At 40.0% G+C, this 26,035-nt stretch overlaps 1 protein-coding gene and 1 long non-coding RNA gene across 2 annotated transcripts in view; both read left to right on the top strand.

The window, feature by feature from the left end:
- The window catches only part of LOC119698574, a 341,074-nt gene that overhangs the window by 171,430 nt on the left and 143,609 nt on the right, over positions 1 to 26,035 (top strand). The gene's annotated exons all lie outside the window — the stretch shown is intronic.
- LOC119698577 lies at positions 6,383 to 25,128 on the top strand. Its single transcript, XR_005256180.1, has 2 exons — positions 6,383 to 6,673; positions 24,186 to 25,128. It is a non-coding gene; the product is annotated as an uncharacterized LOC119698577 (long non-coding RNA).

The raw sequence follows: 26,035 nt of genomic DNA, 5'->3' as shown, positions 1-26,035 counted from the left end.
TTATTGTTGCAGCCAGGGAGGTCCAGATAAGATCAATCAGATGCTAGAATGATTTAGCCATTTCTGATTTCTCCTCTGCACCCATTTTTTCCATATTCTTCCTTCTGAAGACAGACAGTCATGTGAATGTGAACACAGGGAGAACTCACAGAGTCCCTCACCATCCTCAGAACAAAATGTGAGGGTTGATTTATGGGATGGATTACTTGGAAATGGTAATTCTTTGCTCTTTATGATGTTTTGTCGGAAGGTGCAGTACCCTCCAGTCAGAGCAGCTGGATTGCACTGAGGTTTTTACAAAAGGGGTGAGAGAAGGGGGGTGGTGGTGAGTACAGAAGCTCCTCTAACACCAGTTAATAAGACACCAGCACATTAATCATGTGACAGATATCGAATCTAACAGGGCAAGGCAATAGTTTTTAAAAACAGACAGTTAAGCTACTACCTGGTAGAAAAAGGCTGACTGAACAGTACAGGTTTTGTGCCACTATTTGCAATTAGAGTTATTTTTTATCCTTTTTTTTTTTTTTTCTTTTTTCCCTCCCTGTTTGAAAGTCTTAAAATACCTTTTTAGACCTGTAAGAAAATAAGAGATAAACCCTTCAGGGCTGTAACAGAGGGCTGCACAGTCCTTCCCCCTTGACCTGCTGTACCCTGGGCTACACCTTCAGTGTTTACACAGGACCCTGCTGCGGTCCCTCTCCTGAGCTGTACTGCCAGGGCTTGACATGGGCAAAAGACTCCTGAGTGTCATGGCACAGAAGAAAGCCTCCAATGCTGTGATACAGCCAGGACAGAGTCCTAATTAAAAGAGACATGATTATCAACTGCAGCCTAGAGATGTGGCTCCCTTCTTTCATGAGACTCTCCAGGCAGCTTTATCCTACCAGGTATGTACACCCTGGCCTTTTTTAATGACTTCCTGCCTGGCTAGAAGTGGCAAAGTGAGGGAAGAACTGGGGTAATTTTGGTGCCCAGCTACAGATGAGCCCACATCCCCTTGATGTCCTTTATTTAAAGGAGCTTCAGTCATTTTAATGCTGTGGTTACTTATATTATAGTGAAACTTACTTTTCATTGCTAAACATTGCTTGTTATCAAAAACAAACAAACAAAAAACAAAAAAAGAAAAACAAAAAAAAAAAAAAAAGGAAGGAAAAATTCGTAAATGAACCACTACAAACTCATGAGTTTGTATGCCCTTCATTTTGAGTCTTGGTCAAACTGCTTGCCATGACAAGTTGGGAGCACTGAGCAAGACCAAAGCAGACAGAGTATTCATAAATAGAATCACAGATTTGTCAAAGTTTGAAAAGACCTTTAAGATCATCTAGTCCAATTACCAACCCAGCTGTACCACTCTGCTCACAATTAAGCTCTATCACTTCCCTCGGCAGTCTGACTAGGTAAAGTTTTGTCTTGCTTCCCATATGACAAATACTGATTTCCAGGGACATGCCTCTTGGCCACTACTGTATGATGAAATGGGCCCTTAAAGTAGGATGTAAACAGATGCCATGACTGTAAATGAATCATAAGAATTGCCTTCCCAGAGGACATCTCATGTCCATCTTGCTCATTAATCAGTCCCTGACAGTGATCAAAGCCTGATGTTACAAGGGAAGATAAAAAAATAATTGTAATAAACAGAGGCTAAAATGCTTCAAGCCAGTGCTATGGGAAAAAAATGTTCTCTTGACTCTGGACAAATCATTAGCAAATGCCAAGCAACAAAAGGCAAATACGTGGTTCTGCTGCTGAGAAGCATAAAGTGGAGCTTCATGGTCAGTGTTGGCAATAGCTACAGTAAGTGCAGCTTCCAGGGCTGGCTGTGTTTGTAAGATGAATCCATAAATTTTGGGGGCAGATCATTTAGGTAAGAAACCTGAATTGCCTAAGAATCACCAGCTCCAGGAAGGCTTGTGAGGAGTTCCCTTTTCAGTGAATACTATAACTGGTGCAACTCATTACAGCTTTTTTGTGGTTAATGTGTGGGAGCTTTGCTTCAGTGGACTCAAGGAAACCACAGTGTTTCTCAACAGCTGAACACCTGACCCAGAGCTTTCAGATGTGGTTTAGTTTTGTTTTGCCTTTTAAAGGTCACAGATTGCATTTAGAGGTTTTTGTGTTTGGTTTTATGGACTTAAGACATTTGATAGTAGCAGTGTGGAACAATGTCTGCATGGATTTCCTGATGCTAATCAGATTAATCCTTTTTCTTTTTCTTTTTCTTTTTCTTTTAATATAATTTTTGAGCTAAATAGGTGAGCTGAGACTATGAAAGATGTGCAAAGGAAATAATTGCTCTAGCAAGTTCTGATATATTTTTCTGAAAAATAACTTCAAATATATCTTATGGTTTCCCAGCTGTTTGCTCTGTGAAATTTTTCTCCATGTCATAGCATCAGAATATACTGCAGGTTACAAGGTAACAGAGGGAGATGCCTGAGCTAGCTCTAACTGAGTGGGAGTTTGAAATAATGCTGCCGCATTTCATATTTCTTCTGGTATCTAAGCCAGTTTAGAGTGGTTGACTATCTCCACCTCACACTGCTGTCTGGGATGTAGATATTTGCTTTCAATCCTTAGTCAATTAACAGAAAATATTGACAAACACACACTTTAATGTTTGTTTCTCAGTGAAAAATCCTTCCCTAAGTACATTATGGTGTAATTTCACTTGTAGCTGACTAAATACAAATATAACTCATGCAGATGTGTTTGCCACCCACCTCTGTCTCTGTGAAGCTCTGTGGGAAAATCCAGGGACACACCAGTCCACAAGAGCAGTGAAGCTGCTCCTGCTGCTGCTGGCCAAAGGAAAAATCTTCGCCCCATTAAACTCACTGGCAAAACTCTTGTTGACTATTTTAGGGACCAAAATAGGTACTACAGTGAACATTCAGCACATAAAGTACAAGACTGCCTGTTTTCTTTCACAGAAGCCACTGAACTTGGCAGCTGGACTGTCACTTTGAGCATTGGTGCTAAACAAATCACCTCCTGTGATATCTTCTCACTCTAGAGGAAAACAGGTCTTTTTTCACTGTGTTGTTCTAGCATATGGTATAATTACGAGCATTAAGATAGGTTTTCTTTCTTTTCCTACACACTTGGCACTTGGATTACATTTGGTTTTAGTTGTTTGGGGCTTTTTTCCCAACACAACACAGAAACACGGGAAAGCATGAGGTTGCTTTATAGTTGCCAGAACACATAACTTGAAGAGTTTAAGCCTGCCTAACTCCAGCCCATACAAGTCTGCATCTCATCTAGAATCCCTGTCTGCTGTCCAGACTTCCTAGGAGTCCCTTCCCTGCCGACACTTGCAAGTGTTAGCTAATTTCCTAATTAGCCTGAATGCACTATGATGGCTGTTTTAGTTGCATATCTATTCTTGGAAGCAGATGCTCTGGGGCAACAAGGTCTTCCTGTGAGCCAGAGCTCTGGTGCAGTGAAAGCAGCGATGGACACGCAGCTCACTTCTGCCTCCTTCCCCAGGGGGGGTCTGTGAAGCTTCCTGAAGGACCATGCTGTGCCACCAGGCAGGAAGGTAGAGCCCACTGCTTCAGGAGTGAACCTAAAAGGCCAGCAGGAACATAGTAGCCCATGCTCCTTCAGTCTCTTCTCTTTTGCAGAGGAATATTTCTGGCTTAAACCTCAGGAACAGAGTGAAGACTGAATCGGTGATTAAGTTATATGGATAGATCACCTGTGAAAGTATTTATTTATTTGTAAAAATAATTAATTTCCTTGCTAGAAAATGTAGCTGTCATCTGACAACAGAAACTTAAAATTTTCAGAGGCAGCACTTAAACAGGACACTCAGAGTAGATGGATTGGGTTCCACTTTTGGTTAGTAGGCTGATAAATGGTTTATAAAGAAATAATTAAAATAACAATAAGAGATAATAGTAACAATAAAATAAAAATTAGAAAAGAAAAAGAGACAATTAAATCTTTTAGCAACAAAAGCCACTTTGTCTTTTTTTTATTCTCAGGCCTTTGAAATGCCTCAAACTTTCTTTTAGTAATTTCTATGCAAACATATTTGATGTCTGTGCAAAAACATCTGGAAGCTTACAGGGGCATCTGGACATAAATATTAAAAGATCAACAAAAACATGATGTGAATTAGCCATGTGGATACCCATAAAAACCACAACCACAAAACCCTCCTCCACATCTTTGGCTGCAAACGTGGGTGCTTTCTCACTCAGTTTTAATGTGTTTATGAAGTGACATTCAAAAAGTGAGTGGTCATGACTAATGATTTGGTTTCCTTTCATTTTGACCACTCTTTATCACACTAGAAATTCTCTTGCCTGATTTAATAGGAAGTTGGATAGGGAATATCCCTCATGCCTTTTCCAAGACCTCTTCTAATCTTTTGGTGCTCTATATGGATATTTTGATTCAGTTTGTGAAATGTGTGCTTGCAAGGCTCCTTGCCCTGCAGGACACAGTCTAGACTTGCACTGATTTCTTTCTGCAGTGGGCAGAGCTACCTGAGAGTAGTTGCTGTGGACAGTCACTGCTGTGTGTTACAAAAACACTTGTTTTGTGTACTCAGATCTTACACTAGCATGCTCACTGGTGAGATGTGCTCTGATGAAGGAAAGGTGACTCTAAGGTCCAGCTCACACAGGGCAGCTGAAGGAAAAGAATATCCTCCATCCAGCTCTCACAAAGCCAAAAAGCAAGCTAAAATGGCAATTCCATAGTTAATTTTTGGCTTATGCAGTCTGGTATCACGACATTTGAGCCCCTTAGATTGGCAGCATTGCAAGTCACTTTTTCAAAAGTGGTAAGAACATAAAGGCACACAAACCTCTTTGCTTTTTAATGAGTCTGTGGTGCAGACAATCAAAGGTTTTAGAAGCTGACAGGAGTCAAGCACATATGGATTTGATAATTCAGGTCTTATTACCTTGATTTTCTCTCAGTAAAAACATACATAATAGCTTTCTGGCTCCAGAAACGAATACATGAAAGATTGAGCAGTTCTAGTACAGCAGAAATCCTTTAAATTTTCCAAAGAGAACTGGAAAATGCACAGTTCAGTGATACGGATCAGCTAAGCAATGCTGTGTCTTCTAGGTGCCATCACTTGCTCTTATCTCATCTTTTTCCCATTCTTGTTGTTTTCTTCTTGGTTTATAGCTTTGTTTGCTCATTCATTGCAGAATTCAGTGCTACTCACCTCATTCTAAGGAGACTGTTCAGCTACAGGTCATATATATCCTACTACTCAATCTGGACTGCTTATGGAGTGGACTTGTTTTTAAACGGTACTTCTGTTTCTTAATTGTCTGAAGACATGCGTAGTATTTCATGATGGAAACAAAAATGCTGTAAATGGCTGTTGCCCTCTCCAGTTGCTAACCCACTGGGATATTTTGGATAGGACCAACTGCAAGGTGAAAAAATTACTCTAAAAGACTCTCAAGAATGGAAACACCCAGATGTTCATATTTGATTTCTGCCCTAATATTTAGTGAGGACTCTATAATTTAAATAAAAGGGCTAATTTTTCCCCTATTTAATCTCCTTTAAACAGTGTGGAAGTTATAAACATTATAATAATGTTACCACTTTCATATTTAAAAATATGCCCTCTAAGCATTTACATTCAAGATTTGTTTTTCTTCAGATGTGTAAATAACGCATAGCAATTTGCATCTCATGCATAAATCTTTCTCCTGTTGAATGCAAATTAAAAAAATAAAAATAATCTGGCCCCCAACCCCTTTCATTTGCTTCTTTTCCCACCTCCTCATATTTACAGCAAGTTAGCTGGCTAATTCTTCCAATGAGAATTTGAAGAGTTTATGTGTGTTTAAAAAATTATCTGACTGAAGTTTTCTTCTACCGAGTAAAAAGAAGCCTAGAGCTGATTAATAGTGTTTCCTTTTCCAGTTCTAATGAATGTTTTTCAGGTTTTATGCATCCCAGATGAATCTATTTTAAATGGTGTGTGTCTGTTTGCGTGCATGAATGTTGCTCTTTCTTGGAATTTATCCCAAATGAGTTCAGCTTCTCTGTACCTTGTAGGACAATATCGATACTGGCTTAATCAATTTCAATTTGCTGTTAAACCAGAAACGAAGCATTTATCAGGATGAACCAGGAAGGGCTGAATGGACTTTTTGTGTTGCTGAGGTCTCTTTGTGAAATCTGCTCCCTGAAGTTTCTGGAGCTCAGAGTTTACAGGAAGCCCTTCTCTGAATTGCAACTTAGTCTGGATGCGTCCTTGCACCCTCGGGGTGGTTTTACTCTACATGTTTCCTGCCCTGGCAGTGTGTGTGCCTACTGATGAGCATCATGGGGCTCAACCCACTAAAAATAACTTCTCTAGATAGTCTTGCTGCCTTCATAAAAATGCAACCAAAATATCTCATTGAATCATCTTCCTCAGCTCCGACCGGCTCTGCTATTTATGACTGTGGAGTCACTTCTGCCTCCCCGGCTGCTTCACACGGAGCGCGGAGCCAGCCCCGGCAGACGTGAGCGGTGCCAGCAGCAGCAGGAGCTCTCTGGTGGGTGAAACCTTCTGCTCGCACAGCAAGTCCCAGCCCTGAGCTGCTGGAGACACGGGGTGTTGCAAACTCCCTGGCTCCTGGAGGCAGGTGCTGCTTTAGTGATCAGCTCTGAACGCCGTGGCAAGCAGTGGGTGAGCATTTCTTCCGCTGCTGCCTGATCACAGCGGTGCTAATTTTAAAGTGGTGAGGAAGCGCAGGGAGGTGATAGCAGGACGGTCCCAGCTGTTCATCCCAAGGATGCGAGTGGCACTTCTATCTGAGAGGGGAGGCAGGAACTCCCATTTCACTGCCCAGACTGACAGAGTGGGGAGAAGAGAGTAAAACTTCCCTAGATTCCTGTTTCACTTCAGGAAAGTGTTTTCAAAGGCTCATCCTCCCTTCCTCTCCCGTAGGTTATATTTAGTTTTAAGCTCTCTTGGCTGCTGCACTGATAGGTTCTTACCATTTCCACTGCAATTAATCAGAACAGGGTTGATTATGCTTTTGTCTCTGATTGTGTAAATCAGGATCGTTCTGTCTAAAATGAGGGGACCTTTGCTGCCCAGGTACACTGCTTTCCATCCCCTTCCATCCCATGACATCCCATCTCTTCAGCATGGCCAGGCAGCCAGGCATTCCTAGATTCATGTGGCATATGTTGCTCTGGTGTTGAAATCAGGCCGAGGAGGACTGAGGTGAAGGACTAAGCAAGCATCATGGCTTTGGTGAGAGGAGCTGTGAGATGGATGAAGTCACCGTTTTAGGGGGCCTGTTAACCCACTTGAATGCTGTGGCGAAAGGGGGAGATGAGAGGAGCTAGAGGGCTTTGGCCCACTGTTCTGCAGCCCAGCCAAGCTCATCACTTCAAGTACACTTCTTCAAAACCTGCTTGAATAGGGTAGCACTCATGCAATATGAACTGGGGAGATAAAGTAGGTTTGGATAGAAAAATATCATAGTTAAGAAAGCAGCTCGAGATCTCAGTAGTCTTTTCTAACAGCCCACAGGCTGCTTCCATCCCTGTTTCACACAAAACATCATAAGGGCTTTGGCCCCCACTGTGTGCCTGCCTGGCTCACCTTGAGGCAGCCGGGCTCTCCCTTAGAATCACTGGTCATATTGGGACAACATGAGCACAGAAAGAGCAATGAGGATGTGTGACACCTTCTGTGTGTTTGGAGAGGTTAATTGGAAGAGCAAACTGTAATTGTAGGAGTCCCCAGCACTACAGACAATAATGGCTTTGCTGGCTCTTCAGCATTAGCTCTTTTCTATCTCACAGCCCATGAGCCTGGACAGAAGATATAATCTGTTTTAGAATAAGTTGTGCCTGCAAATCAAAAAGCTCTTTAAAAATATGTATTTAGACTCAGCACTCCTGTGGGAGCAACTGCTTTGTAGGTTTGTAGTCTCAGGTGTAAAAGGGCTAAAATTATTTGCTCAAAGACTTAAGATGCTGAGTAGAGCAGGCAGAAGGACCAAGGAGTTGCAGTCCTTAAAGGGCCACTTCTAACACTTGTCCATAATCCCTTCTTTTCAGTTAGTAGCAAATGATAATTCGTAACATTGCCTCTTAGGAAAGCAACTGCAGCGTTGCTCTCCAAACCAACCCAGGTCAGAAATCTTACAGTTAATCACACTAGCTAAAACTGCAAGGAGGTATTTCTGAAGGACAGACACACTATGCATCTTTTTTCTTCCACCTGCCTAAACACTGGGCTGTGTGTTTCTGTTCTGGTCTTAAAGAGGAAAGATGAATTGCAACTCCAGCTTGCAGGGTAAAACATTTGATTTTGCTGTCTGTGGTTAGCAAATCACATTCTTAATACACCCTTACTTGTTAAACAACAGCTCTGTAGGCAGAGATCAAAGGAGCTGGCAAGAACATGTTTCCTTCACTCATATAGGAGAAGATGAGAGGTAACATGATCTTGACCTCTGAAAGTCAGGTACAGCTCTGAGAGTGGGTGACATGAGCCAGGACTTCTGCTGATCATACAACAACAACAAATACGGGTGCCATAACACAGACATGGATTAATTCTTTGGAGGGAGTTGTATTTTTGCAGGTCCTAACACCTGTAAAACTGGAATTAACTGGATGAACGTATCCTGTATTGTTTGTAATTTTTTAATCTTTTTACTATATACATATGAACAAAGCAAGCTAATTTTTAGTAAATTGCATTGCTAAATTTTGTGTGGAGAAAAAACAACTCCTTGAGTGAATTACATGTTCAGATTATGTCAAAAAGACTGTCTCTGCAGGGTTTTATTGCTCCCTAAGTAATGTACTGTCTGCCCTTTCCCAGGAAGGTTTTATACCATCAACAAACAGCAGGGGAGTGAAAAATATCATCTGTAGGACATGGTAAACTCACACAAGTAAATGTGGCTATAAACTATGAGTAAGCTAGCAAATTTACAGATGTTCATTCTAATCCAGATGCAGCTACTGTATCTCCAAGGCCTCACAGACATAGTGCAGAAGCTGCTTTGCCATGTTGCATGGAGAATTAATGAAGTCACATGATGGTGTTGTTGCCATCTTTTTTTTTTCCCCAGCTGCTAAATTACATTAAAAAGCACTAAATAAACACTCAATATTTTCCCTAAATAAATTTATCGTGTAGCAACTATTGCAGTTAATCTCAGTGTGTGTATGTGACTGTAAGTGGGAGGTGTCAATCAATGTAATTAGAAAAGATGTGCCTGGAAAACAACCTCTGCATTACAATATTGTCCCCACTATAAACAGCCTACCCCATGGTGTGTCCCTTCTTAGTTACACAGTATAAGTCCTGTGTTGATTCAGGCTTGAATTACAGAGTAAATCTTTTTTGTGAATTTATAGACTGTCCCTTTGAAGTCAGGATTGTGCCAGCCTATTTATTTAAAGTCCTTTTTTCACTGCAGCAGCGTGCTTTGGAGATCTAATACCTTCTATGCAAAACCCTGAGTGACAGCAGCTCTGCAAGCTCATGATACTTATAATACATTACATATTATCAATAAAACGTCGCAAGACATGTCATAGATCTTATTAACATAACTTTAAATTATGGGTACAAGTTTGACCTATCTATTGATGGATTAGAAGCAAAGCTTAGACTGTTAAACAGAATTAAAAGGCTCAAGGCATCATTAAACAAACTGTTTCAAGTAAAATGTCTGTATTTCACCATAAAAAGTCAAAGCATACCTGAAAAGCCCACTGTCCCCAAGGCAACTTATAAAGTTTAAAGATATCCATGAATAACTCTCAAGTATTTTTTAAAAATTATTTTTGCCATAGCTGTCATATTAATTATCATCCAAATTTCTCCCAGAAACTTTGGCTGCTCTAAAAATTTTTGATCTGTGTCTCTCCCAGTCCCCCAAAGCAAACAAGAGAAAATAAGCTCTGAACTGCCAGGAGGTCTAGACAGCACCCAAACCTTTGGTATCAGTGACATGTAGATTGCCTTCCTGTTGTGTCCCATTTCTGAGTTGAGATTCATTATGTCAAGACTGGAGAGTGCAGTGACAATGAGGCTCCAAACAGAGATTTACAAGGGACTCCTCAGACATGCAGGAGTCTATGCTGGCAGATCCAGCTGAAGACTTTGTACATTTAGGTCACAAATGACTCTTCTGCAAATTTTCAGAGACATTTTGTAGGGTTTGCTTATTTGTCCATGGTTAGGTAGCTTGAATAATTTTTATTTATGGGGTGGGTTTTGGCATTTTAACCATGGATTCTTTGCCCCATTTTTTTTTTTTTGTGTTCTCTTTGTGTTAGCACTTTGGCAACAGGGAAAAAATTAAGGCAAGTCATTTGAGTGACTCGCCTGAAGTTATGTAGAAAAACAAGGATAGGGCCATAAACAGCTCAGAGATGTCCTGTTTCCTAGCCCTCCACATATATCCTGGAAATATTCCTTTTTTTCTGAGTGTCATTAGGATTAACTGGCTATAGCATGGTAAATAACGCTTTTCCCCTCCATACTTTACTGTTTAAAACATTGAATTTTATTTTTAGGATGTGAACTTCTGTGTTGGGGGGGTAGTGGAGTGTGCTTAGTCTAATAAAGATGGAAGGCAACAAGCCCAGAAATTACTGCCTTTTTTCATTATTTCTATAATATAATTTCTGGATCAAGTACAAAACCATGACTGAGAGAGAAAGAGAACTTTTCCATTGACTTGAGAGGGAATGGAGAGAGACATTGAAAAGAAATGTGTCCAGCTGATGAGTAAGCTGGCATGCATCACTGAGTCATTAGTTTATTCTCTTAGAGTGGACTGGTGGACTGTGTTTTACTGTTGATAAAAACCCCAAAATAACTCAGTCCATTACACATTAAATTAAGAGAACATACGCATGCTCCATAATCACAACTCTCTCTCCTTGAGCACTGATCAGTAGTAGTGACCTTTTGGGTAGGGGGTGGAAGGTCACAGCCTAAATAGTTTTTTGTTAATTATTACTCCTGTGTGCTCTGGAAAATCCTAAAATTTTAACAACTTTGCTGTGTCTCAGGTCCCTTGAGACCTGACATTGGCAACAACAAAAGAACATATACATTTGGATAACAGTGTTATAAGTAATTCTACTGCTTTGTGTTTGTTTTGATTTAGGTTTTCTTTGTTTGTTTTGTTGTAATCTCTCCTAGAGTGACAAAAAGCTTTATTTGACAAGTTAAAAAAGTTAGTTTTCACACGTATTAATTCAGTCTCATATACTGAATAAATAAAGGCACAAATAAGAGCAGCTTGAGCTCTGCAGTGGACTTCCCTGACTCTTTGAGTTAACCTTAAAGTTCACTGTGCTGAAAACTAATAGCATTTAGTTGTCAAGAAGCCAGAGTAATGACATTTTGTGCCATTATTCTAATGCATTTTTCACTGTGCATTTTCTTTAATTATTTCCATGAGTAATATCATTATGCATTCATGCCAATACAATTCTGATAATTAATTTACATGATGGCAATTTCTTAATGATTTTGATGTCAAAGTTAATAGCAACATCTGATAGTTGATCTGTTTGAGCTGACATAAATTTAACTTTTAACGTATTGATGCCAAAACCAAGAGCAGCATCAAATTACATAGCAGAAAAATAAACATCCACAGGGTAAAATCCTCAGTAGAAAAGTCTTGATCCTTACCCGAGGTTGATAGGTCCAAATAAAACCAAAACCCCTAGACACAATGCATGTCTGATTTTTACTTCCTTTTGGTTTATTTATTTATTTATTTACACATTAATGGTATTGATGTCTCATGTTTAAGAGACCAAATGATAAGCTATCATATAAAAGATGTTGTACTCTTGCCTCCAGATTGTAGCATGTATTCCATACATTAAAAGGAAAAAAAATGCATTACTAAGCTTTTATCTTTCTAGTTCTTTAAGAATGAAGTCTAAACTGCTCTGTAGGGGGGGAATTTAGGACTGATGTCTGGGCTCAAATTTGTGATTTAAGTTTGCATGACGTGGTAATAAAATTTGCAAAATAGACTTTATGTGGAGGCAAATATTGTTAATATCAATAAAACAAAAAAACAGAGCAATGCAAAATAATGTTTGAGATTAATATTTTTAGTACATTTTTGCTATATGGAATTCATGCATAGATAAAGAGATAATTTTATTTGTTACTATATATATGTATCTATCTTTTTAATATTGACTCATGTAAGTATTACAAGACAGTTAACATAAAATAAATCCACTTTCTTCAAGTCTTTGTCCAGGAGATTTGAAGATCTCTTTACAAGTCTATAGGTATTTTAGGTATTTTTATTTACCAGTTAAATATTTTAGTACACCTTAGTATTGAATAAATGTATGTGAAACAAATTATGATAGCCATAAAATGGTGATGGTTGTTTTCCCTTTATATTTTTAATGAAAAGCGCAGCCTCATTCCATGACAGTCACTAACATAATATTTATTTCCCCCTGCTTCAGCCTGTTAAATGTATAGATGAAATGTTAAAAACCATTAGAAATAAAATTGATCCTGCCATATATCTCAGCATTTTCCTGAACTAGCTTTTCATCAATGATATCCACCAAGGGAGTGCACATTTCATTGTACATCGTGAGGAGATAATTATACAGCCTCAATTAGACCTTTCATTGCTGGAGTATTAAGGGCTGCTAGTGCAGACGCAGATAATCTGCCTCTAAAATGCACTACCTTTCCTTCTTCAGACTCCACAAGCAGGGTGCCTGTTCCTACGTGCTGAACAAAAAGCTATGACTGATTGCTTTTACCCTCTCTTAAACTTGTCTTCACAAACATGAGGACACATGCTTGCTTGAAGCCAGGCCCTCAGGATTCAGGCATGTCAGTGTCCATTTTCTGTGTCCATCCTGTGGAGATGAACACTGCTCCACCCAGAGACAAAGTTTGTTGAATGATTTTAAGTCCCAGTGGTGTGAGTGAAGGTGCAAATGACAGCAATAGCTTAATCCCTCGTGTATATTTCTGGGGAGCTGTACTTTGGAAGAAGCCTGTGGGATGAGACAGACTTAGTTTGCTCAGAATTTTTAACTTGTGCAGTGTACCATGAGTGCACAAGTTCAGCTACACAATTGCAAGTCCTTGTAAATATAGTGCTGTGGTGGAATACATGATAAGAGCATGGATGGGAGGAGATGTCTGAGAGCCCTTGAGTTTCAACCACTCTTTGTTAGGACACACATTCAGACATAAGCTGAGTCCACCTCAGCCTTTTGCTCTTAAAAGAGAATTGGTTTGAAGCAGATACTAGTCATATCAGTAAAGACAGTGAGAGAGAAGACTGGAAAAGTCTGATATATGGAATGGAAATTTTTTTGTTTTGCAGGCTTTGTCAAATGCATTTCATGCTCACACATTTGTGATGAAGATCTGGGATGCTTTCCTCTAACAGAGCAATTTAATTTCAGAGCCTTTTTTGGGGGTCGTAGAATAGGGAGATTTTATTCTCCATAACATTACCCTATATTAATTAAATTTTATTTTAATTATAAATTTTTAAAATAATAACATTTCATTTTATGGAGACTGAGAAAGGAGTGGAATACTGACTATACTTTTTCCTTGGTCTGCAGAAGGTATGGGTTTTAGCTGTTCAAGTTTCCTTTGGAAATAGGTTAGTCAAGAGCACATCTTGGTTTTAAGAATAGCTGCTCAATGAGAAAGAGCAGTGTAAATGTTATCTTTATTCAAGGTGAGGAGAAAATCTCTGAAAAGCATTTCTGAGGAATGTCATCTTTGTGGGTTGATTGTTGGAAGGTGTAAGAATTATGACTATGATTGTGGTTTGCACACTGAGAGACTCTCCCCCACAACCCAAATGTCTTTCTTGTGTGTGGCATTTCAGAAACCCCTTTTTTTCTGCCTCCAGGCATGTGGAATGCTTGTGCAGAAAATATTTTTTTTTTTTTGCACAGGGCTTGTCATGAGTTGGACACAACCTCTTTGGAATGCAATGTAGGAGTTTGAAAGTGAGGTTTTAAAAATTCAGAGCTGCCTGAGGACTGTGAGCATTACTAATGAAAATGTGTTTGAGTTTAATTTTGAAACTACATGTCCCATAGAACAGAATGAAATTAACTTCTTCCCTCCCCAAAACGCATATTGAAGTTTCCAAAGCCTTAAATCTGGCCCAGACAACTTAGCCTCTGAGTCAAAAACTGCTCCCTATGCCTCACATAAACAGCCACACCCAGGCATCTCATATTATCTTCCATTTCTTCATTCTGCCAATTATTTGTCACACCCCGTTATTGTGGACTATCTTAAATTAGCTCATTAGTGACTCAAACATTTATTAACTGCTCAGGAACCAGGAGTTCATCATCTTAAGGAGCTCCCAGGCCTTAATTGTTGCAATAGAAGTTGTTTAGGACAGTGATGGTAGCCATGAATCACGGCAGAGGCAGCAGGGGCACCACCTGGCAACAGTGCTGTTTCTCCCAAAGCAGGGGATATTCTACTCATCCCCTACAACAGAGAGAAATGGAGTGCTCTACAGGTGGTGGGATGCATCTTGTAGCAGTGTCCCTCTGAGTCATGAAGCCTGAGGGAGATGGCAGAAACAATCCACTACTCACTCCCTCTAATCAGGTGTGAGCGCAGAGGCGTGACTGTGGGTATGATCTAGCTGCCTTGGTCCTCAGCGCAGAGGCAGAGAGCACTGGTCCTTTCTGCAGCAACAGTAATTAGTCAGAAGGCAGCCTCACTACCAAGAACAATGCTCATTGTTTCTCTCCTTGACAGCCAGCTCAGGCTGGTTATTAACACAAAAAAAAAGCTTTCACATTGAAAGTAATTTTGTTCTCTCCATCCTCCACTGCTACATTTCCTTTGCAAAAACCATGCTGAGTCACATTACACTGTGGCTAAGGTTGTGGGGCCTCTTTAAGGTGCCACTTTGGCACAAGACTGGACCAAGAACAGAAAAGCAAGCAGTGGAAGGGGAGGTAGCCTCCCAGTTTCCATGGCACAGATGGCTGTACAGTGAGCTGGGAGAAAGTTTTGTGGGAGACATTCCACAGCACATTACACGACAGCTTTTTAACAAGAGGGAAATTATGTCCTCTGTTACTCGTTGGATTGGGATTGATTACACTGAGTCCTGTAACCCTCTGGATATTTTAAGTCTGCAGACCACAAAGAGCTTTCACTGTAACTGGACAGTCGCTAATGTCCATTTACTGAACTGTCCTTGTCATCCGAATCTTTCAGTCACACAGTTTATTGACTAATTGTACCAAGCAATGTGTTTTTAATACAATGGGTATTTACAACCTGCAATAGTTATATATAAAGCCTTAAAAAATATGCAATGTCTGACTACTAAATCATATTATTTTAAAGAAGGTTGTGTATATTTTTACATCACTTTAGACTTACACACAGAGAGTATTTCCAATTGTTTACATATGTTAGAATCTCTTGCATTTAAATAGCTCATTATGCAAATATTTACAAAATACATGGATATTTATTTTTACTGTACCCTCTATTCAATCACTGAGCTAAGATTTAATGTCTAAACATTGTCTGCAGAGTCACATGTGCAGTAATGTATTATGAGTAATTATGTAGTATAGTAAAAACTATATACAGTTATACAACAAAAAAAACACATTCAAAAAATATTAGCCTTTCAAAGGCAAGCACTCGAATTTATGGAGCACCAGAGGTGAGGTGCAATCCTATTTCAACCCCCAATTATGCACATGTGCCTTATACCATGGTCATCACAAGATATGCTCTGGCTGCCCCCAGCTGACTTTAGCTGCGATGGGTGCGTGTGTCCCACGCTGTGTCACAGGCCAAAGCTCTGACCAAGGCTCCAGCCAAGCCTTGGGATCAGACCAAGGCAAATTTATAATGTTTCCCAGGCAAGTACTTTTTCCTGGATTTGGTCACCTAAGCAACTGACCTGGCTCAGCGCGCATGTTTCTGATTTTCCCACCCCAACAGCAAGAGCTTGCAGAAAGAGAACACCCTGTACTAATTCACCTCTCCGGCTGGAGCCATACACCAAGCAGGACTAATTTTGCATTTGAGACATTTGAAAGAGCACTGTGTTCTCGTATAATCAAAGACAGACTGAAGTAATTGTGTTGAAGGGTTTTCCTGACCAGAATATCTTCCACCAGGAAATGCTGCTTTGTTGGAATTGAAATACTTCATAGGAACATTTTGTTTGTGATGATATTTTTTTGACAGAAAAAAAAATGTGAGCAATTAAAAATCTGAAGAAAATTCTTCTCACTGCTGGTTGTTTCAATGTAGACCTGGTTTAATTTCTTTTGGTTTCAGAGCATATATTATTTATATTTACTATTCATGAGTTAAATATTATCAAATCCCTTGCACAATGCCCTTGGAACATTTCAATTTTGTTAATTCTGACATTGACCAATTTGATTATTAGAAGGTTTCAATAAGTTTGGGTTTTAACAGTTATGTGTTTATCGGCCCTTCTGCATGCACAGGGCTTTCCTATATTTTAAGAAAACAAGAAAATTTCAGAAACTTAATTTCAACAGAATTTATAACTGCTATGAGGATGCCATCCAATCTAAAAAAAAATCTGTTTAAGTGGATAAAGGTTTCACAAGTTAAAAGCAGCCAAAATAAATCTAAAAATTATTGAGTGATCTCAATTATAGATTGCAACTTTTGTTCCATCTACTACACTGCAAACAATTTGTCCTTGGAAGTTATTCTGAAAACAGAATATTTCATTTTTAAAATAGTACAATTTATAGAGAATTTGTAGCACAAAGAGAAGATACTTGAAGCCAGGTTTTTTTAGTGTTAGCTGAATCAGTGATGAATATGATGTATACACTTGCCTGCAGTTAAAATTTCATAAAGGTAATATATAGCAATATGCATCCTGAATATTGATAATGTCCTAATAAAACCAGAGTAAATAGAAGTTATCATAAACTGAAAACAGGTTGGACTACAGTAATATCATTTGGATAAAGATTTCTCAGGATAATTAAATTAATCTGATGGCAAATCTTTTATTTCCAGTTCACAAAACATTTTGTAACTTCCTGGGTATTTCTAGTAATTGACATTAATATGTGACATTAATTATATTTATATTAAGTGACAATAATATCACTACATTCTGATTATGGAAAAAGGTAAAGCAAAACAGCGATGAAGGAGACTCATATAGACAAGTATCAGGAAAAGTTAAGAGTTTTATTAAAAAGGAATGCTTTCATAGCATTTCATGCTAAATAAACAGTGTTTGTCTAGTGTCTGACATAACGGATCAGGATTCTTCAATTCATTACTCACTTGCTCTCTTTGGAGACATTTGGAAATAGGAGTGCTCACAGCAGGCGTGCTCGCAACTGTGAGTAATGTGGGTAGTAAGAAATCCACCTCTATACAGTGCACTGTAACAAGCCCTTGTTTGGCTGTAGGCTTGACTGTTTTTTATGTCAAACATTAATTGGTTGGGCAAAAAGAGATCATCCTGGTTTTCCACAGACCCTTAGCCTGAGGTGGCTACAACACCATCCAAGTTTTTTTACATGTAATTTTCTACTAGCCACTTGTTGGGGATCTTAATAATCAGCTTCTGATCTTCCAGGGACTGGGATTTTGAACAACTTTCTTACAGACATACTGAGGGGCAAGAAAGCCAAGAGGGATTATGAAGTGGATCTCAGTGTGTTTTTGAAAGGGATTATAGACCATGTTTTTCTGCAGCAGCAGCCAAATGTGGTTGGTGGCTCAGGAGTTTCTTTTGTTTGCTGAAGCAGACTTGTCCAAACACAAAAGGACCAATGTCTTCTCAAAAGGTTCAGCTCCTTTCTGGAGGCCAGCAAAGGCTATCTGAGGAATGGGTTCCTGCTGCTGAAATCCAGGGCCAGAACTCAGACCAACTGCTGGGGTCCTGTCTCTTCTGCTGGCTTCCTTCTCCTCCTACTCCCACCTCAGTCTCACAGAGTAGTCGGGAGAGCCAAGCAATGTACACGTGACATTTGCACATCTAAAACAATGGGCAAAACATTGCATAAACCACTCTGATGAAGGCAATGATGCTTGATTCAAATATGATAGGTATGCCAGTCATTACTGCAGTAAGGCTGCACCACAGAGTCCACTGCTTGGAAGGCACCAACCCAAGCAATTCTACAGTCTCAGGTTGCTCTGCTCTAAACTCAAGACTCTCATTCTGTTCCCCTGACCTCCTCTTCTATCACTGGAGATATATTCCATCACACCAGCTCTGTTTCCGGTGGAAAGCAGAGTGCCTTTAAAAAGAAAGAGAAAAAGGAAGGCAAAAAACAGGACACACCTATGCATTTTACATGTGACTTCCACCCACCTCCTGCCATATAGCTACAAAAATGTTGAGCTTATTTATGTATAAATAAGTACACTTTTTCATCACTGCAACTTGTAAATAGGAAATGAAGTCACAATCCTCGAAATTATAATGGCAGGCACACAAAAACACAGTTGCTGGCACGGAATTCAATTAACAGATAGCAATCACCCTTGGGTGACTGTGTGAGGTGGAAATATACAGGCATGCTAATAAGTAATATCTTGAAGCCAAGGCGTTTATCAGCCAGCAGCCAGACATGGGCATAAGTGTGGGCAGACAGCACTGCTCTGGGATATTTAATAAAACCTGCTCTCTTCACTTGAGGATTTGTGTTTAATCATTGGGTAACATTTTAGAAACATCTAGCCTGGGAAGCTTCTCAAATGGAAATGCTTAGGTCAGAAAATGTAGAGAGTTATTTACTGATACTAAAATAGCCAAAGGAAAAGAGTGGATTCTAGGTAATATTAACAGAATGCTTTGTTGCCATCTTTTTGACCTTTTAAGTTTCTGGGGTATGCCTGCCACGTGAATCACAGCCTTATCTGGGTAAACATGCAGGAGGCGTTCATTAATACTGGGAAAGTGAATGATTGAACTGCTGTTTGAAATATAATTTTAACTCTTCTTTGCTTGGTTGAAAGCCTAAAGCTAAAATAGTTTTCTTCTAAGCTCCTTGAACTTTAATTTACATTGCATTTTGGCCTTTCAAAGGCTTCAGGCAGGCCAAGGTTTGTCATCTGCTGAAAGATGTTCAATTTAAACTTTCTCATCAGGGCTCTCTTTGTGCCACGGCAGTAGGGTGAACTCACAGGGCTGTTCTGCATGGCTAAATACCACTGCTTGGAGGAAAGGCAAATCCAGTGGCAAAGTCATGAGTTTCTTTAAAGGAAGGCAGTTCAACTTAGGGAGACATTTGTGAGGAGCTTCATAAAGAAGAAATGTAAGGGATGGTGTTAGTATATTCTTGGGTAATTCCCCAGGGTTAAAGGATTCATAAAATGAAAGTGGCTTGGAGCAGGACACAGGAGGCTGGCCAGCCTGGTGATGGGACATGCAGGAAGCACCGTATGTCAGCCATTATCAAGGAAGGCTGGAGCGTCTTGGCTGTGAAGCAGACAGTGTTGCTAGTACATGCTTTTGCTGCTTTTGGTTTCAGCTCTGACTTGGGCATGCAGTCATACCTTCTGTGGTCATTGGCTCTGCCCCTGCAACTGGGCTGGAGACAGCAGAAAGTCTGTGGTGCCTTCACTCCTTCTCTGAGAGAGCACACTGGGTACACTGTCTCAGCAGCCTGCACTGTCCCTCTCACTGGTGTGGCTGCCTGCTTTGCTTTCTTTGGAACATTCCTGGTGCTCATGCAGGCCCTGGTGGCCACCAGTAGTTGTGTAGCAGCTGAAGGAGTGGGGGGATTGTCCAGTTTGCAGAGTCTTAGTAATTTTGCTTTGTCAGAGGAATCATCAACAGGTGGGCTGAAGCAAATGTTAGAGACGGGCAGTGGCATGCAGGAAGGACCCTCTAACAGGTGCTCTCAGTACCTGCTCCCTTTTCCCCTGGGGATTCATGTGACCTGCAAATCAGTGGCCAGAGCCTCTGCCAGCCATTTTCCACACTGCTGGCATGCAGCCCAGCCTGGGCTCTGCTCAGGAAGCTGTAAAGTGGCTCTGAATAGCTGCTGTGAAGCTATCCCTGTGCTGCTCCTGTCACAAAGAGTTTTCAGTGCCCGCCTCAGTAATGGATGGGTTTCTCCTATACAGAGTGCCAAACAATGCAGTGATACATTCAGGTTTTATTAGTGTGAGTTTAGCGTGGCCACATTATTCATAATGGAAACAGCACGAGAGAACTGCGCTGTTCATCCCAAACGCGAGACCATAAATCCTGTGAGCCACGCAGCACCGTCGAATGATGTGTTTGCACCACTTATTTAGCAGGAAAGCTATTTGTAGTCCCTCTGTATGTAAACCCAAGCTGTCTTAATATTGCAAGCCCAAACTGTGTTGGAGGAGGTAATAGCAACAAAAAAATAGCAACCAGTACATTTTAGAAAACTCAGTCCCCGCCGCCAAGTGAGAGGGGAGCGAGTGCTGTGGATGGGTGCTCTGCTGAGGGGCTCAGCCCTTGCCATCTCTGGGCTATGACAGGGGGGTGCTGCGTTTACTTCAGGACTGAACATGGACCTACTTTGCTGAGGAGTGTGTGGGGCACGGGGAGACTTCGTGCTGCTGCTCCCTTGGTTTGCTTTTGCAGACAGCAGCTGCAGCAGCAGGGTGGGGGAAGTATGCCCGGTGGAGGTACATTAATGGCCTAAGTGTGGGTAAGCTGGTCAAGAATTAAAGACAATTGTAATTTACTGTGATGAGGACACATCACCTGCCTAACAGAAATCAGGATTTTAGGTGTCAGGAAGCAGCACCAGCTATATGCTGATTTGCTGTTGTATGTTCCTTGGGAGACTATCCCAGAGGGAGTCAGCCTGGGCTCACAATGGGGAGCAAGCAGTGGCTTGGGAGGAGCTAGCCTGAAAGCACTGCCTCCCTTCATGTGGGCTCCGTGTGACTGTGAGAGATATGAAGCTGACTTTTGTATGCTTCTGCATTCGACCTAGTGACCTAGAAATGAAGGGCTACAGAAGCTATTACCAGCCTTTTCAACTACTGCTTCTTGCAGAACTCCTGTCACCCTGCTTCCATCAGCCTTCACCAGGCCTGGAAGCTGGGCAGTGGAAGCCCCCATAACCCGTGGCCTGAGCACTGTTTCTTTGATGCTGCACTGCACTCATTGAGGGAAATGTTCATGAGAAGATTCATGCACATTTTAGATGTGAGTATTATTAGTTGACTAAGATACAATTGCTCAGGGAAACTATTGAGCAGATGCTTCTGCAGGAAATATTGCCCCCACACCTCCCCATCTCTCCTCCCCCATTCTCTCCTGCATCCATACCATCTCCAATATGGCCATTAAAGCAATTCATCCTGGCCTGAGAGAGGAATCTCTGATTTCCTAAGCCTTACTTCTGAAGCAAGCTCTCTGCACTTCTCCAGCTACTTTGTTCACTGTAGGTATTAGCACTAGAAATGCTGACAGCAGCTGCTAAAGGTTAAATGTGTTTGTAGAAAATCAATAGTGTGGTGCCCTGCTCTCCCTTTCCCCTCAACTTCTCAGGGGGAAAATAGCCCCTGGATACATGAAGAATATGAGTTCACATTTCTCCATCTCAGAACACATGCATTTATGCAAGAGGCTTAAAGGATATCTTTTATGATCCTGATACAGCGACACTTCTCTTAATTCAGTGCTTGGAAGAGTGACAGAGGCTTCTGGAAGTGTTGGTTATTATGCAGGGCATGTGTTTTAAAACGTTAAGTACCTTGATTGTCTCTCACATAGCTAGTGCTGTCAGCAGTTTGCACAGTGCTTTTATGTGCATTTTTCCTCCCTGAGACACCTGTGTTAAGTTCAGAACTGATTCTGCTTCTGAAGCAATTTATTAAACATCTTCAGTGCACCACTTCTGTGAAGAGGTCAATTTCTTTCTGCCTAGAGATGCAAAACTCTGGGCTTTAGTTGGTAAATGCAAGTATTAGGTGAATTTCTCACTGTTTAACTTGAGCTTTCCTTCAATCTACTCTCTCTAGTGATCTCCCCCTTTAACATAGGAATTTATTATTTATGAAATGTGGAGACATGCTACTTTACCAGTCTAGAGCAGGTGCAGCTGGGTAGGCTGGCACACACACACTCTGCTCACAACCCTCTTCTGCAGGACACATTTTCCAGATGACTGAAAACATCTGTTTCTTTCTCTTATGTTCCTTTGTCTTGCTTGCAAGGTGCCAGTGTGGTGGTGGTGGGTTGGCACACATTCATGCCATGAGGCTCCTGGAGCATGACCAGCCTGAAGCTGGTCCTCAAAGCAGTTCATGCACAGGCTGCTGGATATGTGTGAGGAGCCTCTGGCTTTCAGTTCTCTCTGAGGTGGCCTCCCTGGAGGTTAAAACAGGACTCTGGGAAGGAGTCCTGCCCCAAAACCCAATTTTGTAATGATTATCCTTGTCTTACTGCTTGAAGGTCTTCAGGGTGGTGTTATCTATACATACTCACCCTCAAAGGTCCAAATGCCTCTATGTATCCTTGTTTGTGGGTGGGCTTTTTATTTTTGTTTGCTTTGTTTTTAATTTGGATATTTCTGGATTCAAATTCTGGATGGCAAATTCACCTGGATTGCATTGGTACATACTAGATACAACAGGTTTAATATTAAAATACAAGATTTAGGTGTAATGAACTGGATCCAAATTAAAATTTACTTTGCAAGGCCTCTGTGTGAACTTTCTTCCTCTCTTTTTTTCTGCCACTCATTATCCTTATCATTGTTCTGGGAACACTTTTATTTTGCTATTCCAGCTAGAAATATGGCTCATGGTGTTTGGCTAGCCCTCCAGTTCTGGAAGGAGCACATTTGCTGAAATAAAAATTGGTAGGTATTCCTAAAGTTACCCCTAGGACCTTGGTCAATCTTTAATGAGTAGACCTGAGACAGCAGATCCTGAAGTAAGAGGGACCACTGTTATTGGAATATCAAATTAAACTGTCATCCCAAGACAAATATGGACACACAAAGTCGATATTTCCCCTGATCAGTGAATATTTTGGTATAATTCTTACATTACAGAATATTACAGAAGTTACAGCTTTTTGGCAAGATTTTTATTTAATGTGATTTAATATAATTTTGTGGACTGTATTTTGCATTTTGGTTTCTTTCAAAGTTTGTTTGGTTGTTGTTTTTTTTTTTTTTTTTTTTGCAGGGAGGGTGTTCTGTTATTTTTTCTAATTTTCTTTGTAATTTTTTTTTTTTGTTAGACAAAGTCAGACTGAGAATTTAAGAAGCAAAACTGATTACAAAAAGTACCTGGAGAGCATTAATCAGTGGGAACTTGAGAAGTAGCAGACTCTCAGAGCTCGTGATAGAGTAGTATTTTTTTCTTTCTTCTGTCATAGAAGGGGTCTGTAGAAGTATGTGCTTGAATCACTAAAAATGTCCAGTTCTCAAGGATGCTGACCAACTTGGTATTCTTAGTTTCAATTTAAATGAAATATTTTCAGAATGTGGTTCATTTCCAAACAAATCAAACAAAGAAAAAAATCTTGAACTGTAAGTGATGCTTCACATTTCCAGTTGGAAAAGATTTCAGAAGCTCATAAAATGTCTCCAGCCCTTACAATATATCAAGTCATATTAATTTATGGTAGTCAATGAACAGTCAGAAATGGTGGAGGAGAGAGATGGAGAGCCTATAATATTTGCTTTCTTTCAGAACTGTATATCAGAGGGCTTTTTTTTTTTTCCCCTGCCTTTATACACAACTCAGGCACAGCATCTCTTCTTTCTTGCTACAGGAAAAAAAGGAAAAAAGGAAGAAATGAAAGAAGGGGAAAAATCTACATATTTGTATTATATTATGTTCTCAAGTAGCAAATTCCCTCTGCCAGCTATCTGTGGGTGTGCAGCCCTTCCTCAGGAACATGCTGTATCTTCTGAGTTCCTGTGTTTGTGATATCACAGTGCTTTTGCTCTGGAGAACCATGAATGGGGCCATTATAAGGGGCCGACAGATAATTAAGATTCTGAGAGGGGTAGGCTGCTAAAAGCGTGTTTAGTGAGGAAATTACAAGGCCAATAAAAAAAGTCTTTGCGAGTTCCGAATGTATTCTTTTCTTCAGTGGGTCTAATTTTTCAAGGTCTGGCTGGATCATGATGAAGTTTTCTTTCATCCTTTTTTTTTCTCTCTACAACAGGAGCTGAGGCTGGAATGTAAGTCCAAGTTAATGAAGCAGCCTCAAAGTTGAGGAGGAAGAGAATAAACTGCAGCTCTGAGGCACAGATCATTGGAGATTCCTTTTTCAAACCCTGTGTTCGCCACTCACTGGAGTTATTTGATTTGGGAACAAGATAAGAATTCACATTATCTGATTTGTAGAAATAACCTGGAGGAAGGAAAAACAGTCAGAAATACTAATTTCAGATATAATTTTCATGCCTCAGTTTTCTAAAAGTCTTTCTCATATCTAATAGCATTAAGCAAATACAAAGTACAGATTTTGGGGAAGTTGTGCACCGACTGACAAATGCGTCTACAAATAGCCCACAGTTCAGCACTTCTTTTTCTGTCAATACTCCGTGACCAGGAAAGGTTTGGAGCATAATTCTCTCCCAGTAATCTATCTTCTCCCTTTCTCCCTCTCCCTTTTTTTTTTTTTCCTAGTAAAAAATAGACCTGGAAATTCATTGCTGATTTCCCAGGAGTGTTATTCATGCCAGTTTATTTATGTATTTATTATTCAAGTGCAAACTATTGCAGTTCCTTGTGGTAAACTGCAAATCAAACTGATAGAGGCAGAGGGCTGGCTGTCACACCAAGTGCCGTAGAGATGAGTGCTGATGCTGTGGCTCCTACTGCCCCTAAGTGATGAGGTGTGAGGACAATTCAGCCTCCTTGGTGCTCAGGTCTGCCCAGACCTTGGCTAGAGCTGGAAAATGGATTTTCCAGGATTTTCACCAGGATTTAATTGTCTTCAGCAGGACATTTAATACAACTATGTTTTAACATGTAAGCATAATAGTTTATTGTGTTTAAGTGATGGAACTGCAGCTAGGAGAAATCTATATAAAGGCTGATAAGAAAGGGGCAACTTTGCCTTGGAATGTGGTCAATTGCAAAAATAAAAGATGTCTAATGTAGCACTTGTTTCTTCGCTTTCTTATTCCTGATTTCTCATTACTATTTCTCATAATTTATTCACATCCATGTACACAGTCCTTTGTTACTGTGTGAAAAACCTACACAAAGGCAGTTCATTGATTACACAGAGGAAAAAGTGAAATTCCTGTCAATGCTTAAAGAAAACAAATTAAAAGAGTTGTAATTTTACTTTATTGACTTAGTATTGTTCCCTTTCATAACAAAGGATAAAAATGTGAGTTTGAAATGGTTGTGTTCCTTTGTGTGGTATCTTGATTTCCACACAGATATGCTGATTTACACTAGCAGAAGTCCTAATTGCTTATTTGAATGCCATCTTCCTATGTCATCTCGGTAGAGACATAATGTTCCTGTATTTTTCATGTGACCTTGTCTCATCTGCGAAGCTCAAATTTCATTGCCACTCTGGGAAAGGTTACTGGTGAGAAATGTTTGAGCCTTAAATGGATTCTTAAATTTGAATAGGACCCATTTTTTAATGTGTTGAAAACCAGGCTTAGATCCAAATACCTCAGAAACTTGAGAAGATTCAAACTTGATTTAGGCTGAATTGTGCAATTTAAATCTATTTCAAGTACATAAATAATTCTGTGTGCAAAGAGTGTCAACCCACATGTACATGTATGTGTGTACACACAGAGGCACAACATATGTTGATACATAACTACACAAATGTACATGTCTTGCTTTAGTCTCACACTTGGAAATAATAAGTGACTTATATATCTTTCACTGGAATTCCATTAGTGTTTACTTCCTTAAAGAAAATTCAAATTTTAGATGTTTTAAAGTAATTTCTTGAGTAGCTAAATAATTACTGATGGGAAAAAAACCAAACCAAAACAAAACAAAGGAATCTATTTCAGTTTTTTGGGAAATTTCTCT

Source organism: Motacilla alba, chromosome 3 (genome assembly GCF_015832195.1).
Source record: "Motacilla alba alba isolate MOTALB_02 chromosome 3, Motacilla_alba_V1.0_pri, whole genome shotgun sequence".
In the NCBI taxonomy this organism is placed as follows: domain Eukaryota; kingdom Metazoa; phylum Chordata; class Aves; order Passeriformes; family Motacillidae; genus Motacilla; species Motacilla alba.
This window is presented reverse-complemented; position numbering and strand designations above follow the sequence as displayed.